We start from the raw sequence: 18,750 nt of genomic DNA, 5'->3' as shown, positions 1-18,750 counted from the left end.
GAGAGTAGATGGAAAAATTACTAATACAATAGCCAACCTTATAATTTTTTTGCGGGAAATAGCCAACCCTATAGCCCACACTACTGTATGAGTGCATATAATAGATGATGGCTATAGATGACATGGCAGTTCCTTATAGCCATCGACTGGCTATATTATTAACCATGCTCTAATGCGTTTTTCAAAACCGCATTTGACTATTGACAAGATTAATAGTACCTGAGATGTATAATGTGAAAATTATATCATTGGAAGCTCCTTTCACATACGAATTTGACCGTATGCTTTGTGTAAGTTGCATGTCATATATTATTACTCTTAACATTTGGTCAAAGTTAGCCTCGAAAAACGCATTAGGCCCTATATAGTAAATGGAAGGAGGGAGTAGTAGTGGAAGTGGATCCTCTGACATAGGTATCCCTGCCTTACCCTCCCTTTCGGTCACTTACTGGCGGACCCCATGTTTGCTAGGCCCCGCATGTCAGTTACTCAATGGGTTCGGCCACGTCAGGGGATCCTCATCCGTAGTATACTCCCTCTGTTTTTATTTACTCCGCATAAAACAGAGGGAGTGGTAGTATAAATGACGCAGGCGAGGGAGGGGGAGGGACGTCGGTTTGCTCTCAACTGCGGTCCCACAAGCGAGCGAAAACGCAAGACGAAGCGTGTTCCATTCGGTGAGCAACGTGGAGGGTCCAACGTGCCGGGCTGCAACGCGAACGCGACAAGAGCGATGTACAGTCAAAACCGATTGACCGGTCGTCACCGAAACCACTATTCACACCAGAACCTTCGCTGCTCGGCCTACGCCAGCCACTGCCCTAAAACCACACCTAATCTCCAGCCCCTTCCCCCACCTTTCGATCCCCTAGCCCGCATCAAGCATCCCCTAGTTCGCCAGAAAGCCATGGTGCGCCGCAAGATCACGTACTACAAGATGCTGACGCCGGAGCGCCGCACAGAAATCGCGGCGGTGGTCGGCGCCACAGACCTCCGCTCCCAAGCTCGCTTTGCGGCGGGCCAATCCCCGAGTTCTCTGGAGCCAAGCTACGAGGAGGAGGAAGCCGATCCAATGTTCATGGTCGAGGTCGCGGCGCAGAAGGCCCCCGATGGGTATGAGACGATGGACGTCGACTTCGTGCCGGCGTCCGAGCCCCCATGGTGCAGGCGGACCAACGGTTCAACCTGGCGATACTAAAGGAGGACCGGGAGGCAGAGGCTCAACTCGACGCGGAGCGCGCGCATGCCGCTGCCATCGACGCTCTCCGGCAGGCGGAACCGGATGTCGTGGATGTGAACCGGGCGGCGGAGGCTCAACTTGAGGCGGAGCGCGCGGATGCCGCTGCCATCGAGGCCCTCCTGCAGGCGGAACTGGACGTCCTGGACATGAACCGGGCGGCAGAGTCTCAACTCGACGCGGAGCGCGCGGATGCTGCTCTCCTCGAGGCCCTCCTGTAGGCGGAACCGAAGGTCCTGGACTTGAAACAGGCGGCGGAGGCTCGACTCGACGCGGAGTGCACGGATGCCGCTGCCATCGAGGCCCTCCTGCAGGCGGAACCGGACGTCCTCGACTTGAACCGGGCGGTGCTCTCGTCCGTGCAGAGTGCCCGCACGCTCCGCGTGAACGAGTAGTTGGAGGCCGAGGACAACCATGGTGCGGAGACACACGTTGGCAGCTATGGCTGGTTCGCGCAGGCAGCCAAAGACGACGAGGCCGTCTCGTTCCGCGAGCAGTGATAGTTTTTCTTTATGTTGTTGTTTCTATGGATCTTTCGCTTTGTAAAAACATATATTGTTATGCAAGTCGCCTGACTTGGGTCAGTCTACCATTTCAGGCGATTGGATGAATATCCTACGTATCCTAACCCTTCTTCCTCACTTCTTCCTCTTCCCCAACAGACCACCGCACGGGCCGTACGGGTACTCCCCAACATGCGGTTGGATAAACATACTCTATGAACAAAAATTATGTGTCAGCGGTAGGATGGCTGAGTTTTGTTTGTTCACATGCGACAGCACGTGTCAGTGAGGGTGCGTTCTTGGTTGGGTTTGCAGCGTGCAGGAGCTACTGTGTGAGGGTGCGGTGCGACCGCGACGTGCAGGAGCAACCGTGTGACGGTGCGGTGCGACCGCGACAGCCGTGCGCAAGTGTACGTCCTTTTCATTTTGAAAACTTTAGGCAAGCTTGGCAAAAATGTGTGGCGAAGTATGGCAATGCAAGGCCTAGACCCAAACAGGATAAGTACGTACTACGTACTAGGAGTACTAGTGATAAAAAAGAAAGGTGGGGTTTTCCTTCGCGGGATTAATCGATACAAATCCTTGTTTCACGTGTCAATTAATGCGTATTTTTTTCTCCAAAGCCCAAAGAGCTAACCATCTCACTCCTCATCGCTTGATTAATGCAGCGCCATGCAAACCAACCTTCTCACTTCCGCATGCATGCATGGGATATTAATGTCCTTGGTTGCTAGTACGAGGCAAACCCCATCAATTTTGCCTCAATTACTGTTAGTCGCCTTTTGCAAATTGTAATTTTGATATACTGGCCTTGTGTACAAAAAATGGAGGTAGTAACTATATTTGACTTCCTTCCCCATTGCGGTGACGTCGACGATATCTCGAACACTGTGGTTTGGCGAAGTGCGTTCGACGGAGAACACCATTGAGGGAGACCACGGTAAGTGGTTCGCAAGTGCCGCCTGCAAGCCGAGACAACCGCCTTTTTTGCATCCAGGAAGTCCGTTGAACCAAAGGACGCGTAAATGTACTAGTACTACTAGTACACAATAGCGTCATCCGTCCAGCTTAGTGCGGTGAGATGGTTTCTCGAAGAAGACGATGGAGAAGCGGAGTCAGCGAAGAGTGAAATGATGGTTGCTTCGTCCGTGGTTTGTGATTTGACACCTCACTGCTCTGTGATTTGTGATAGAAGGGACGGGGGAGTAGACTCTGTGCTCTATGCTGTACATGCGTCCAAGCACGGGAGAAAGAGGAGAGACGTTGTATTTTTGTATTCCTTCAATCAATCAATCAGGGAGCTTCGGTTCCATCCTTTTGACTTTGGCAACACCCTCCACAATGGTTCCCATGATGCCAAAAGCTATTTTCACATTTGGCTACACATAGTGGATGCCCTTAACCGTACCACTTGGTTTTGCTCCTGTGTGCTATCTATACAAATCTCAATTATATTGATCTAAAAAATTATAGAATCAAGATTAGTAAAAAGGAGGTGATTTTGCCGCGCGGATGGTGGGGGAGGTTTCTTATTTTTAGAGGATGTTGTCCTGGCGGTTTGCTAACATGCGGTCCCACGTGTCAGTGCTTTACCAAGCCGATCCGCGTCCCACATGAGGCAGAACAACGGCAGAAGCAACACGTGGTTAACTTCAAGAAGATGAGGGAGAAGCGGATTCAGCAACGAGTGAAATGATGGTTGCTTCGTCCCTCCAACTTCTTTTTTTAGCATTATTACTTCGTCCCTCCAACTTAACTGCGGGAAAGGTGCATCTTTGTGATTTGACGCCTCATTGCTCATTACTACGCCGGCGGCATGACTGGGTGCTTCACCCCGGCTGCTCTGCACTGTATTCCGGTATGGCACGTGTACCCGGTAGCTTGATGTCCCACATGTCGGCAAAAGGGACTAGAAGAATTATGAAAGCGAGCGCTCCACTCTTACAACGGAGGAGTACACGACACGACGGCCCAGTGAACTGTCACTTGTACTGTATAGTACTATAGTTTTGCTGTTTCGCACGATCCATCGATACAAACCCGATTAAACAGGAAAGGGCGGGATTTTTCCCGTGCGGTAGATGATACTGGCCATACATTTCAAAGGCAATTTTAATGTATGCAAACTGAATAATTAAGTAACAATATGATATCTAGTAAAACTAAAAACACATATGATTTATTGTGTTAGAGTGTAGTAGTAGTGTTGTATTGCATAGTTGTTAGATGTAACATGCGAGAACGTGTAGAGATGTAGTTTTGGAGGGCCTACAGAGAGAAAAGCGTAATACGGTCACCGAACTTCAGAATAAGCTGATTACGGTCACTATATATGTTTTGCGGTGATTATACAGTCACTTGCTCATGGTTCAGCATTGGATTGCACTCTGTTGACCGGTAAAATAGTCTGTGTGGCACCATGTTGACTAGTTAAATTGACCACGTTCCTTGTGGGTCCCACCTCTCAGTTCGCATAGGGAAAAGGTCAGATAAACACAAATTTACGCAGGCGCGACAAGACTCCAACCCGTGCGCGGGAATCACCTAGTTGTGTATGTGTCTGTCAGGGCCTGATGTGTGCGCATGCACGTGTAGGTTGAGCACTTGAGCGTGAGAGTGTGTGTTGGTCGTGTGGTGTACTGGTGTGTGCATGCTTGCGTGCTTATGTGCGTGTGAGTGTTGCGTTCGTGCATGGCTGCGTGTGTACATGTGAGTGTTGCGTGCGTGTGTGGGTGCATGTGTTCGTGTGAGTGTTGCGTGCATGCGGTTCGTGTGCATGCGTGCGTGTGTGTATAATCACCACACCAGCTCCTGTGTGTTAAAACAGATGGCTCAGCATACCAATACAAGGCCACCTTGTTCGCTGTGCCCGCGGTCATGACTTCGAACCACCGTCCAAAATTTTTTTGTCGTTTGTTTTCATTCTTACTAGCAAGATGCCCGTGCATTGCACGTAACATCAAGATGCATTTGTATAACTAGTTTATCTGGTGAGATAAAAGGATGAACGAGGGAAGGCCTTATTTGCAAATGTGAAGAGGTGTGTGGGTACCTTTTTGCAAAATTGCCATAGTTTCTTTCCTATCCGTCAGATATAAATCGAACGGCCTATATTGCAGGATGGCAGGCACACCATCATCACCAACTCTGTTTTTTATAAGAGTGTATTTTTTAAGAGTGTAGATGTAGAGTAGATACAAACCGACAGGTGGGCCCGATGGTAGTGAGATAATGTGATGCAACACTAGAGGTGCCACATGGAGCGTTTAACTGGTCAACTAGTCATGTCTTGAGCAAATACAGAGTTGTACGGTCAGCCCGTGACTGTATAATAACCACAAAATGTAAATGGTGACCGTAATGAGTGGATTCTGAAGTCCAATGTACATATCGTGCTTTCGCTTCAAATACAATGATCGTCACTGTATATATCGCGAGAGAAAGATGAAACATGCGTGAATGTGCTGGGGGCTTACTTTTAGAGGACCTGGAGATAGTTTGTGTTCGTACGTGAAAGGGCGTAGAGGGGGGGTATGCGATGGAGAGAGATGCTCTTCGTTTCTCTTTATTATGACTAACTTTATATATAGTATAAAAATAAACAAATTCACAGTGCGGAATAAATATCATTGTGGGCACCATGCAATGCAAATTAGCGTTCATACTCCTCCATATAACTTTGTAATGTTGTATATATGTAGAAATTCTAAAATAATTTTTTGGCCACACTTTATTCAAAAGGAATGTTGTATGCGAAATAAACGTGAAGAGAGGGCTTTTTAGATCAATGGGGTACGTGATGTAACATGTGTGAATGTGTAGTTGATGCATTTGGCAGGGCCTAGAGAGGTATGTATATGCAAGGGGGGAGTGGATAGAGGCACCAGGAGAATATATTTTTTGTGTGTGGTGTCTGTGTTGGTATGTGTGGGTGTGAGAAGAGAACGAGACGTGGGGGCAGAGGGTGTGTCACTGCGTGAGGTCCGGTGGGTCGAGGTGAGGCCCTTCATTCGGTTCCGTCCTGCGCCACATTGGTCGGCCCGTGACGCATTTAGGGAGACCCATGGATGACTAGTCGTACAAGACAAAGATAGCATAATTGTGAAGGACTCTGTGTCCACTGACAAAGCCGGTTAGAATTTGTAACCCTAGGTTCTCGGACTAAGGTAACCCCTTTATCTCTGATATTACTATTCATCCAACCTAACTTTAAGGGGCATCCTACAGAATGCTCTGCTAGAATCATACTCGTCGATTAGGAAGAGAGGTGTGAGACAATGCGTGAGAGATAGGACTAAAGATAATGTGCGTACAGGAGACACGTAGGCAGGTCTATGTATATAGAAAGGGTCGATGGGGATTGTGCGTGTGTATGCTTGCGAGAGGAAGAGTGCTTGTGATAAAGGTTAGTGAAAACAGTCGTAAATGGTTACGAGATGGAGGGAGGGTTATATTGAGAGCATGTGTGCGAGAAAGACACCTCGGGAGAGAGTGTGTGAGCATGTGTGAGAGACCACCGATGGAGAGTGAAACTACATGTAAAAGACTGTTGTACAAATTGATTAAAGATATAAATTGTATCCAAATATTAGGATGGGATCATGATATTTGCAATTCGCGTAAGGAACGATCATTGATCCATCAGACATCTAGATTCTATCGAAGTTGAGCATGTCTATGTTATTATTCGACACAATTGATCCACATAGTTAGTATTTTGAACTCCAGACAATGCATCGCTTTAGCAATCGAATGTAAACATGAGTATAGTTCATGTTGTGTGTGTAAAGCACATTATACATACGAAAGTTACACAATAAACATTATAAATAGCTACCTATGAACTAGCATACATTTGAATTCAACTTAAGGTGGTTTAAAAAATCGAATTCAACACAAAGTCCATTCAATTATTTGAATTTGATATCATGGCATTTGTCAATCATACCTAAATTATGGGGGCACCAATCTTTGCTCTGATTTTGTACATAATAGCATATGTAGTCGTGTACAAAATAGATTCAATTTAGTTCCTCCATTCCAAAATAATCATAGTTATAGGATTTTCAAGTGTCAAAATTTCAAAAAGAAGCGGATAATTTAATGAGGTTTTCAAACATACGAGGTCAAATTTAACGTTGTCTATTTAGGTCCATCCTCAAAGTTCAAGAGTACTCTAAACATGAATGCTTGTGTTTCAAAATTTCAAACGAAGCGCCAAAAGAGCCTCTACTCGCCCGAAACCGCGTGAGACCAATGATTTGTAGTACAAGCAAATTACTTTTCTAATAACTCCGACCCGTGAAACCTACCGGCCCGACGTCCAAAGTTCTAAACCGGGGTAGGTTTGTAGATTCATCTAGATGCCACACAACCGCCTCCAAAAACATTCATACACAATGGCCGCCTAAGCACACATGCGCGTGGCCGAAATCGCTCCAGCCCACTATTTGAGACACCTGTGATTACCATCCTACCCCCGACCCGCAGTAGGTCTGAAATTTAAGAGGGGGGCAAAGTTTGTACTTTCCCAAATTTCAAACAAGCGCGTCCCATCTTATGTTCAAAAAAGCCAAAAACAAGCGCGTCCCAGACCGAAACATGGTTCTCCCCCCTCCCCCCCGCCCACCCCTCTGATTCCCCATTCGTACTCCGTGGGCACAAAAACTACCTCTCCACGAGTCGCGAAACCCTGGTGTCCTCCGTCCGCCACCCCATCCCACCCATCAACCGCCGCCCTCCTCCATCACGCCGGAGCCAATACCCCGACGTCGTCGTCCACCGCAACCTCGACCGCAACGCCCTCCACGGCTAGTAGTTGAAGCCGAGGCCGAGCCGTCCGTACCCGAGCCAATTCAACCACGCTGTCCTGCGCCTCACCGCTGCCGCTCCAACTTCGCCACCCTCCACCGCACCGGAGCTGTTCCTGCTACGCCGTCCTTCGCCACCTCGGATCTTCTTCCCCTCCGCTGATATACGGCCACGGCAACACAGTCAACAATTTGGCCATGGGTTTGTCCAAGGATCCACGGTTCTCCAAAACATCGGTTCCCCTGGGAGAAAAAAGAAGATTGTCGCGACATATGGAGGAGACCACAATGGCAACCGATAAGGGTACTCCTCTTCCCTTATTGCAAATCTTACGTGTCTGCTTGCATGGTATTCATCCCACAGAAGACACTACATGACCGCTTCTTCTTGATACTAGATGTTCCTAGTAACTCGCGATGCACAAGGTTTATCCTCATATACTATTTCACCTTAGCTAGAGGTCCGTCGCCCCCCTGAATTTCAATTCCTGGTCAGTTGATTCCCAATTAACGGAAGCATTCCCCGGCGTAATAGGCGCTAGTCCGCCTATTACGCCGGGGAAGCAGCGCCTCGGTGTTTATCTTAGGGGCGTGTGGGGCCTAGAGCTACTGGCGCCCGATATGGAGGTCCGCCGGGATTAAAGGGATGGGCTGGGGGCGCTGCCAAGCACGGCGGTGGTGTGAGGTCGAGGGGAGGGCGGGGCGGCCGAGGCAGGAGTCTGGGCCGGTGGTCGCTGGCGGTTCGAGAAAGATCGTCAACAGTGACTGGCGGGAGGTAGACGAAGGCCATCTGCCCGTTCCTTATAGATCGAACGGTTGATTAAAAAAATCGACTGACCTTTTTATTTTCAGTCGACTGTTATCTTGATATGACCACATGTGGTGGTGTGCTGGAGGAGTACCTGCATTTCCTGTGCTCATATATTACAAAATCATACGGAGTAGAATCTAATTTTGTTTGCCATGCAATGTTGTAGAGCTATCATATGTCTCCTGTCATTTATTTTTCAGCCACCTGCTATCTGCTACTTTTACAGTGCACTAGTTCTGCACACACTTCACCCATACTCTCACTATTGTGTTTTTATGCAAGGGTATTTCAGAGTCTGCCTCGAGAGAAGCAAAAAAGAGAAGAGAGAAGTTGCTCCAGCTTTCTAGGCGGGTAAGCACGACACGTTATAGCGCTATAAAGGGTGCAGTGTCAGCAGATGGAGACGGTAAACGTAGCTCTGGAGTTGATGACCTCGCCCGCAATGAACCACCATCCCAGGTGCTTGCTTTAACTTCGCGTTGTCATATGTGGTTGCATGTTCCATATGGTGTCTAGCTTGTATTCGAAAGGCCGGAGTCGGTCTTTATTAAGATAAGGAAAGATATTTTTTACATGAACCACCATCCCGTGAGCACCAGAAGACAAATAGCTAGTCAGGGCACTGGCCGAGCCAGTGACAAGCCCAGCAAAGACAGGCATCACCTGGAAGCCAGCTAAAAAGCCGCGATGGTGGCGAAGCAGCCCGCCTCCCAGCAGGCTCTCAGGTCCTAGATGATCATGCTCACCACTCCAGCCGGATGTCTAGCTTGTATTGCTTCCAATTTGGTTAAATTGCATCTGCTTAGCTTACACATTATACCTTTGAATATGACATGCCTTTCCGTTTTTGGTGCATACTAGTACATCTGTGTATTAACCATGTTCTTACATCAAACTAATATTCTTGTGTATCCCTCATCAATCACTTATGATGAGGCAGTCAGGCAAGTGGACTACTCCTCATTTAAAGAATGCAGCGTCAGCCTCCCGACATGATTCTCAAGAAATAGCAAGGCTAGATGAAGATAGTGAACGTAGCTCTGTAGTTGATTACCGCATTTCCCCTACACTAGCATCGCAGGTGCTTGCTCTAACTTGGCAGCGTGATATGTGGTTGCATGTTGCATATGGTGTCTAGATTGTAATTCTTCCAATCTGGTTAAACTGCATGTGCTATTCTGCTTAGCTTATACATTATACCTGTTAATGTGACATGCCTTCCTGTATTTAGTACATAGTACATCTGTCTATTAAGCATGTCCTCACATAAAACTATTGTTTTTTTTGTATCCCGCATCAATCAATATGACGAGACACCTTTAGTATATGCAGTGTGATATTAGTTGCCTCTTTCATACGATTTATGGCATGCGCTGCTTCTAATTTGTTGAAATTCCATTTATGATGGGACGCTTTTAACTTGGCAGAGTCATATTGGTTGCATCTTTCATGTGGTGTCTAGCTTGCATTGCTTCTTATTTGTTGGAATGGTTTCTTCTTAGTTTACACAAACAGTTGTGAACATGCCATGTCGTCCTATTTTTCGTACATATTCCATCCTGGTATCATGTGTTTGCCTTACATCAAAGTAGTGATTGTCAGTACCATGCATGAATGAGTTTTGAAGAGAGAATTTTATTGCTTTTTCTTGTCGGTTTTACTTGACAATTCAAAATCAATAAAGCGGAAGGAAGTTAGCAAGGCAGCGGATAAAGGTGCTCCTTCCAAACGGAGGGCCTCTACAGTTTCTACTCCTCCATCCCCTCAAGATGATTTCCAAAACAACACATGCATAGACACCCAACATAGCTGTGTTTATGATGAGCACGTCTCCCCTAGTGCACCATCACCGGTGCTCCCTCTAACTTGGCATTGTTATATGTGGTTGCATGTTATGTGTGATGTCTAGCTTGTATTGCTTCTAATTTTGTTGAATTCCATCTACTTACTTTACACATTATACTTGAATAAGACACGTGTTCCTGTTTCTAGAACATACAATATCTGTCTATCACACCATGTTCTTACATCAAATTACTACTGTTGTGTAACCTACAACAATCACTTATCATAAGACATGTTTGACTTTGGAGTGTGATATAGGTTACATCTCGCATTCTTTTCTAGCTTGTACTACTAATTTGTTGAAATGGCACTTATGACGAGACAGTTTTAACTTGGTAGAGTGATATTCGTTGCATCTTTCATATGGTGTCTAGCTTACATTGCTTCTAATTTGTTGAAATGCCTTCTCCTTAGTTTACACATCATAAGCTGTGAATATGCAATGGCACTAATGACGAGAGACCTCTAACTTGGTAGTGTGATGTTGTTTGCATCTTTCATATGATTTATTTCTTGTACTGCTTCACATTTGTTTAAACGCCATTTATGATGAGACACTGTTAACTTGGCAGAGCGATATTTGTAGCATCTTTCATATGGTGTCTACCTTCCGTTGCATTGCTTCTAATTTAGTGAAATGTCTTCTGCTTAGTTTACACATCATAGTTCTGGTTATCTCTTCCGTTCTGTTTTTTGTACATATTACATCCTCCTATCATGTGGTTGTCTAACATCAAAGTTCAGTTTGTATGTATTACGCATCAGTTTGTTCTGAAGAACTAAATTGTTATTCGTTTTTCTTGTCGGCTTGACTTAACATGGCACAGAAAAAGAGGAAGAAACACATAATGGCAGGGAATGGGAACTGGAAGAATCCTGTAGATTCTGCTGGTACTGATGGTGCAATAGAAGGTCAAAGTCCAGCAGAAAATTCTACAAACAGGGTATCACATGCTACACGAGCTGCAGAAAAAGCCAAACAGAAACAAATAGCTGCCACCAAACAAGCAGAGACAGCCCTAGTTCTTGCAACACCTTCCACAGTATTACCAGCTGCACGAGTTACTCATGCGTCAACTGAGCTAGCAGCATGTTCCGAAGCTCCCTTGCCACCTGACACTACTTCCCAAGCACTCTTGACACAAGACGAGTTGGCAAGATCAGATGAACCTTGTGAGCTTCAACAGCAAGAAGGTAGTTGCTGGAGTCAAGTTACAGTTGCATGCTTCTTTATATGTAGTCTCACAGTTTGATGTACACTAACACTTCCTATGTTCGTTGTTGGACTAGCACCTAGGCGCAAGAGGAAACAAACATCAGGGATAATGCTCGATAGGTTAACTAAATCTAGAGGAGGAAGAATGGAGATCCGTTTTGAGGCAGGTTTAAAATGGCCACGTGATGCTACAGAGTCAGCCAAGTTAGTATCAGAGGCAGCGGTTGCCGTTAGGTGTCATGTACGTATCCTCCCAACATGGATTCAGTACAGGAATGACAAAGACGAAACCTAGTTCAACACCTTCCTCGACCATTTATCTGTAAGTATGGTTATGTATGAAAAGTAGTAATATTGTCTTGCTTTGTCCCATACATTCTAGGTTGCTGATAATGAGACTCCCATAATTTTCAACAGATGAGGTTCAAGTTGGATAGCCAAGATGATGCAACCAGACAAGTCTGCTCTGCGACAGTATCGGTATAACTTGAGGAAAACTCACTTTGAAGGCAAGGCTAACAGTGAACTTTCCCAAACATCTCTAGTGGAAAATATATCGGATGAAGACCGGAGGGGCCTCGTTAAACACTGGTCTGATCCGAAGTATCAGGTACATTATATATATGTGATCAGATCACATGTTGAAGTCCTATTTACGCATGTGCCACACAAATCTATCTTCTAGTAGGTGAACTATTCAAAGAACAAGGCCAACCGTACGAAAGTGAAATTCCAACAGATGACAGGATCTCGTAGCTATATTGCACACTGCGAGGCTCTTGTAATTAGCTGTTGTTTCACTCTTTTCGATGTACCATATTATCAGATCTATATTGACTTGTTCCAAATGCAGAGGAAAGCCCGCAAGGACCAAAAAGTACCTAAACCAAATGATGTGGAAATCTTCAAGGACTGTCACACCAGCAAGAAGAAGGGCATGACTACACCAGTCAAAGCCGCTGTTGTAAGTCCTTAACCCTCATGCCTTTTAACTACTACTTACTCTGACTTGTGCCTTGAACTGCATGGTTTGCAGCCAATGTCTATTACTCTTTTCAATTTTATGCACAATTGTCTTAGTGTATCATTGCACCTTACAAGGTTTAAAAGAGAGGAGTGATGTTCCTTTGATCTTGACCTGTAATCTAAATCCGTGCTGGACTTGCCCACACAACGTTACAATTGCCTATTTGTCTATTCTTAGTTGTTTTGTGATATGAATGATGTCATACTATGCTTACCGTATTATAAACTTCGTCTCTTTATCCTTAGCCCTCAATACAATTTGAAGGAATAGACAATACATTAGCGATGGTACATGGTCATATGTTTGGAACCTGGTTTTATTATGTACTTTGCAATAAAATACAACTAATATTTTACATGGCTTCACCAAAATAAGTTCTGTACTGGTACTACTAATGTAAAACCTCAACTTTTCAGTGAGCTATGAAAAAAATGGTGGAACCGCCACCTTCTGAAGGTGGCGAGGCAACTATAACCGCAATGTCAGCTCTTGCAGCAGTGGGTCAGTACCTGTCCACTAACAGTGCCAAAAGCACGTTCCTACGTAATACTGGGTTGGTTGTTAAGGCAATCTCGTCCAAACCGCCTCATGATCAAGATATGCAAGCTCAAAACAATGTTGTATCTGCGCTCCAGACACAAGTTCATTCCCTAACAGAGACCCTTTGTGAAACAAGGAGAGATATTGTTCGATGTTATCAAGATATGCATGGTTTTGAAACCAGACTATCAGACATTTGCTATGTTGTTCAGGAGCCTAGGAGAACTAAAGGCGAAGGTTATGGTGCTCCGTCGGACAATACAGCATGAAAACGTAACAGTCAGGTCAAATGAACTGAGCTTCTGAACTTCTTGTGGTGCATTTATCTGCTAGATTGTTAACTTTTATGCCAACCTTCCTTTTGTTTTATAGTTGTAATTTGTTTTGGTGCAATACAAAATTTGTTCTTAGCGTGCAGCCACCGACTGAAGAAAACAGCAAGCCATTTTTGTATAGTGTAGGGTGTTCCCTATATTTGCACTGGTGGCGAACTTTGATGCCCAGTGGATGTAATATGTGTAATAGTCGTGATAGCCTAGTGTAAGTTGCTTGCTTATTTATTTCCTTGTTGTCTTGTTTATTTGTTTTCTTGTAGTCAGTGCAGTTCTTTTTCCGCAGTTAGCTAGTGGCCGCAATAACCCATTTTTTAAAACTAGGCCATATTAACCATGGGCTACATATTTACTGTAGTTAACATGGGCCTCCTACTGGCCGTAGACAATGGCCTTCTAAGGGCCGTAGAAACAATGAGCCTTCTACGGGGCGTAGAAACAATGGGCCTTATATGGGCTGTAGACACAATGGGCCTTCTACGGGCCGTATCATCAATGGGCCTTCTACGGGCCGTATGATCGGTTGGCCAAACATGGGCCAATAACAGACCACATTATGGCCGTCAATGGGCTAGAGTTCAAATCCTCCGTTCATGGGCCGACCATAACGGGCCGTCGTTAATCGGCCGTATTTGATGACGCTATGAAAATGGCCCAACGTATTAACGGGCCACAAATGGGCCGACTGTAACCACGGGCTGAATTTGGCCCACAAGGAGAAAATGACAGTAATGGGCCGTAAGTAAACGAATGCTGTTAATGATCAAGAATAAATGGGCCCTGAGAAGGCCGAAAGATAACATGGGCTGGAAATGGCCCAACGGAATAATGGGCCGTTAATGGGTATAAGTGATACACTGTTCATTACGGGCCAGTTTCACCATGTGCCGTTAATGGGTATAAAGTGATACACTATTCATTATGGGCCAGTTTTACCACGGGCCGTTAATGGGCCGAGAGTTACTAAGGGCCTCATCTGGGCCAAAAGACGTCATGGGCCATACAGGGGCCGGAAGTTAAAATGGGCTGGAATTATATTGGACGGCCCAGATGACGCTACTAGGCCTAATTCGGATAGGCCGTAAACGGGCCCTGGGTTAGCGGGCTGTAAATGGGCTATATGCGAACATGCCGTTAATAGGCTTGTCGTGGGCCGGCTGTGACGCCCTCGATTCAATCGTACACTAATCATACACGCAAATGTGTACGATCAAGATCAAGAACTCACGGGAAGATATCACAACACAACTCTAGACACAAATTAAAATAATACAAGCTTTATATTACAAGCCAGGGGCCTCGAGGGCTCGAATACACAAGCTCGAAAACACAAGAGTCAGCGGAAGCAACATTATCTGAGTACAGACATGAGTTAGACAAGTTTGCCTTAAGAAGGCTAGCACAAAAGCAACATCGATCGAAAAGGCAAGGCCTCCTGCTGGGAGCCTCCTAACTACTCCTGGTCATCGGCGGCCTCCACGTAGTGGTAGGCACCCTCAGTGTAGTAGCAGTTCTCGTCGAAGGTGGCGTCTGGATCCTGGGCTCCACCATCTGGTTGCGACATCTGAGAAGAATGGAAAAGGGGGGAAAGGGGGGAGCAAAGCAACCGTGAGTACTCATCCAAAGTACTCGCAAGCAAGGATCTACAGTACATATGCAACATTATCAAAGAAAGGCTGTATATGTGGACTGGGCTGCAGAAATGCCATAATAAAGAGAAGGCCTAGTCCTATCGAAGACTAGCATCTTCTGGAAACCACCATCTTGCAGCAACAAGAGGGAGTAGAGTAGCATAAAGTAAAGTAGTAGTAGTGTTATCAACCTCGGCCAGAGATCCTTTCTCGACTCCCTGCGAGAAAGCAATCCCAGAGCCATACTATCCAGTTATCATCACATTCATTTCTCATCACAAGTATCTAGTTCTAGTTGTATCGATCAAGATACAACTCCAAGTGTCCGTTACCATAGGACAGGCTATCGATAGATGTTTTCTTCCCTGCAGGGGTGCACCAACTTACCCACCACGCTCGATTAACTCCGGCCGGACACACTTTCCTGGGTCATGCCCGGCCTCGGCCAAACAATACGCCGCAACCCGACCTAGGCTTAATAGAGAGGTCAAGCACGCCGGACTAAACCTATGCCCCCAGGGGTCATGGGCCATCGCCCCGGGAACTCCTGCACGTTGCGTGGGCGGCCGGTGAGCAGACCTAGCTACCTCCTTAAAAAAGGCGGGAGCTTACCAGCCCAACCCGGCGCGCGCCACTCAGTCGCATGACATCTATTAAGCTTCGGCTGATGCATACGACGCAGAACGCCCATACTATGCCCACGTGATGGTTAGTGCTATCAGGCCAGAGGCCCCTCGGATCAAATATCCAAATCATAGTGGATTAGGAACGTGCGGTAACAAGCAGAGACTCGCGAAAGATGTAACCCCGTTGCCCCGTCTCGAGGACTTGCGGCAAGGGCTAGGAATGCCCGGCCACGCCTCGTAATTATCTCGCGGGCACCTTCCAGGTCAACCCGACTCCACATCACTCGCAATTAAGCTCGCGCGGGTACCCCTCAGGGTCGACCCGTCTTTAGTAACATGGTTCAGTGTAAATTCATAGTAACCATAGTAACCGTGTGTCTAACACCAAGAGGAAAACCTGAGGAATCACCCTTGACGGATTCCACTTGATGTAATCATCAAGGTGAACGTAAGAGGAATCACCCCCGAGGTTCACACTTGGGGGGTTGCACGAAAGAGTCGTATCGGAAGTGGTTAAGGCAGAATCACCCTCGATGACCACGACCGAATAGCTACACTACAGGGTTAACATCAGAAGTGCTGTAGAGGTCTCACCCTCGGCACTCAATAGTAACCTAGTAGTGTCGAGCAACTAAGAGGAAAGTGATGTGCGGTGCCGGGGCCTGGTCTTCGATCCCGTTGATCGGGTCTTCAATGATGAAGCAGGGGCAACAAGGACAAGGTGGGGGTCACTGATGGATCACTAACCAACCTATACTAAGCAGTTTTAGGATAAGCAGGCAGGGTACAATGAGCAGGTTACAAAAGCAGGCTATATATCAGAATAGGAGCAAACAATAACAGTAGCAAAATCTAATGCAAGCATGATAGAATCGAATGGGCGATATCGGGTTGATCAAAGGGGGGGCTTGCCTGGTCGCTCTGGCAAGAAGGAGGGGTCATCGTCGATGTAGTCAATCACGGGGGTATCGACGGCGATCTCGAGGTCTACCGGAAAGAAGTAACGGAGGGGGAACACAAATAAATAATAGAGCAATCAAAGCAACACAAAGCATAACATGGCAATATGATGTGCCGGGTGTGACCTAACGTATGGCTACACGATATAGTTGAATGGGGAAAACAACCGGGAATGTTTTCCCGGTTCCGGACCTGTGTCAGACAGATGACCGGAGGGGGAATGTTCTATGTTCATCTAGTTAGGGGCATCTAATAGATGAACAGACCACGCATTCGGATTCGTCTCGTTTTTCTGAGCAACTTTCATGTAGAAAACATTTTCATCGGAGTTACGGTTTAATTACTATGAATTTCCTAAGTTTTAATGTTTTTCTGAAATTAATTGAATTCGAAAAAGAAAGAAAAAGAATAACTTTTGTCACCTAGTACTTCTCTAGCCAGGGTCTATTACAGGTGGAGTCATGGGGTTGGATTGACCCAGTCAAAGATGGACTAGTCAACTGTTGAATAGTGCAACTGGGTCCCGCGTGTCATTGCCTTCAGTTTAACAAAATGGTTATTAACATGGGTGATCCCACACGTCATTTGCTTAGGCTAAATTAGCACTAAGTAAATACCAACTAACCCTATAACTAAATCTAAACAAGGGCCAGCCTCCATTGGCAGAAGCAACAAAGCAACGGGGCAGTGGCTAAGCAGGCATCAGGCAACAGAAATAAGAGCAGCAGCGGCGGCATAGTAGAAGCAGCAGTTGGCAGTGCAGCGCATGGGTACCGGCCAGCGCGCAGCAGCAGGCAGCCACGCCAGCAGTAGTGGCGGCTAAGGAGCAGCTGCAGGGGAAGTAGCATGGGCAGGAGCAGTAAATTAAAGGCAGCGGCGGCGGCGGCAGAAGCAGCAAGCAGCAGCGGCAATAAGATGAATCAGCAGCGGCAAGCAGCAGGAAGCAAGGCAGCAGCGGCGCGAATAGCAGGCATGACGCGCACGGGCGCGGCCAAGGCGCGGCACGCGCACACGCGGGCGTCGCAAGGGTGCAGCCACGTCGTGCACGGGACGAGCTACAGGGGCGGCGGCGACTCGGATACAAGCAGCAACGGCGCTACGATGCACTAGCGGGAAGAACAAAGAGCGCTATGGCCTCCTGCGAGCTCCAGGGGCTCGTGCGCATCACTGTCGAGGTCTGGGCAGCACGGCAACATCGGGTTCGACGGACATGATGGACGACAAGCTACGGTGGTTGCAGAGGAACATGCTCGAGCTTGAATTCAGGGACAAGGCAAGAGGGGTTCGATGCGGGTGCTCACAGCGGTCACGACGCAGTGGTCGGTGGGGCCGGGGACGGTCGAAGTGGCGGCCATCGACGGCGGTGACGATGATGTACGCAGTGACGACGAGCTCGATGGCGAGCGTACGGGCCTTCCCGGCTTGATTCACTGTTCGAGGACGAAGGAGACGACGAGGAGGATGCTTCTGGACATCTTGGCGCGACCAAGGGAGGCCGGTGGCCGCGGGATCGACGCGACGATGGTGGCATTGGGTGTGTGTGGGGGAGAGAGCAACGGCGCGGGGAGTGGGGGGAAAGGGGCTAGGGTTTGTCCCGGGGTCGCGGGGGTCGGTCTTATAGCCCAAGGGAGCCGGGGGATGGCCGACACGGCGCCATCGTTGGCCATGGCAGCCTGGATGGCCGCCACGATCTCTTCTCTGTAGCAAGGTAGGGGATGGCTGGTTGTGGGCTGGGCCTTGTACTGTAGGAGTAGGCCGAGTGCACAATAGTTCCCTCGGCCTTTTTTCTTACCTCTTTTTCTGTCAAACATTTCAATCACTGTTTTGCATTTAAATTTCATACCAAATAAATTTAGTTGACTATGAAACTTGTCACATAAATATTAGTTATTATTTTGGAGAGTCCCACAACGTTCAAGTCAATTAGAACTACATAAACATTTGTTTATTTCAAAACATTGATTTTTGTTGCTGTCAGACCACTTTATATTTTATTAGGGATAACTGGTGAGTCAAATGATGTTGGCTACATCACAGCAATGATCAGCGGAATTTATAGAATAGTGGGAACATTTTAGTTTTACAGTTTGAAGAAAAATGTATTTGACTTTATTTTAAATTTGAAATTGGCTTTGATTTTTATCAAGGGGCAATTTGGCTAAGCTAATCTTGATGACATGGCACCATTAGTGTGAGGTCACTGTAGCTTAAC

At 46.8% G+C, this 18,750-nt stretch overlaps 1 long non-coding RNA gene across 1 annotated transcript; it reads right to left on the bottom strand.

The window, feature by feature from the left end:
• Nucleotides 1-14,504: 14,504 nt before the first annotated feature.
• Nucleotides 14,505-18,206, bottom strand: LOC141020930 (uncharacterized). Its single transcript, XR_012180920.1, has 2 exons — nt 17,840-18,206; nt 14,505-14,872 (listed from the first exon to the last, which is right to left on the bottom strand). It is a non-coding gene; the product is annotated as an uncharacterized lncRNA (long non-coding RNA).
• Nucleotides 18,207-18,750: the final 544 nt, after the last annotated feature.

The sequence above is a fragment of the Aegilops tauschii genome, chromosome 3 (genome assembly GCF_002575655.3).
Source record: "Aegilops tauschii subsp. strangulata cultivar AL8/78 chromosome 3, Aet v6.0, whole genome shotgun sequence".
Taxonomy (NCBI): domain Eukaryota; kingdom Viridiplantae; phylum Streptophyta; class Magnoliopsida; order Poales; family Poaceae; genus Aegilops; species Aegilops tauschii.
This window is presented reverse-complemented; position numbering and strand designations above follow the sequence as displayed.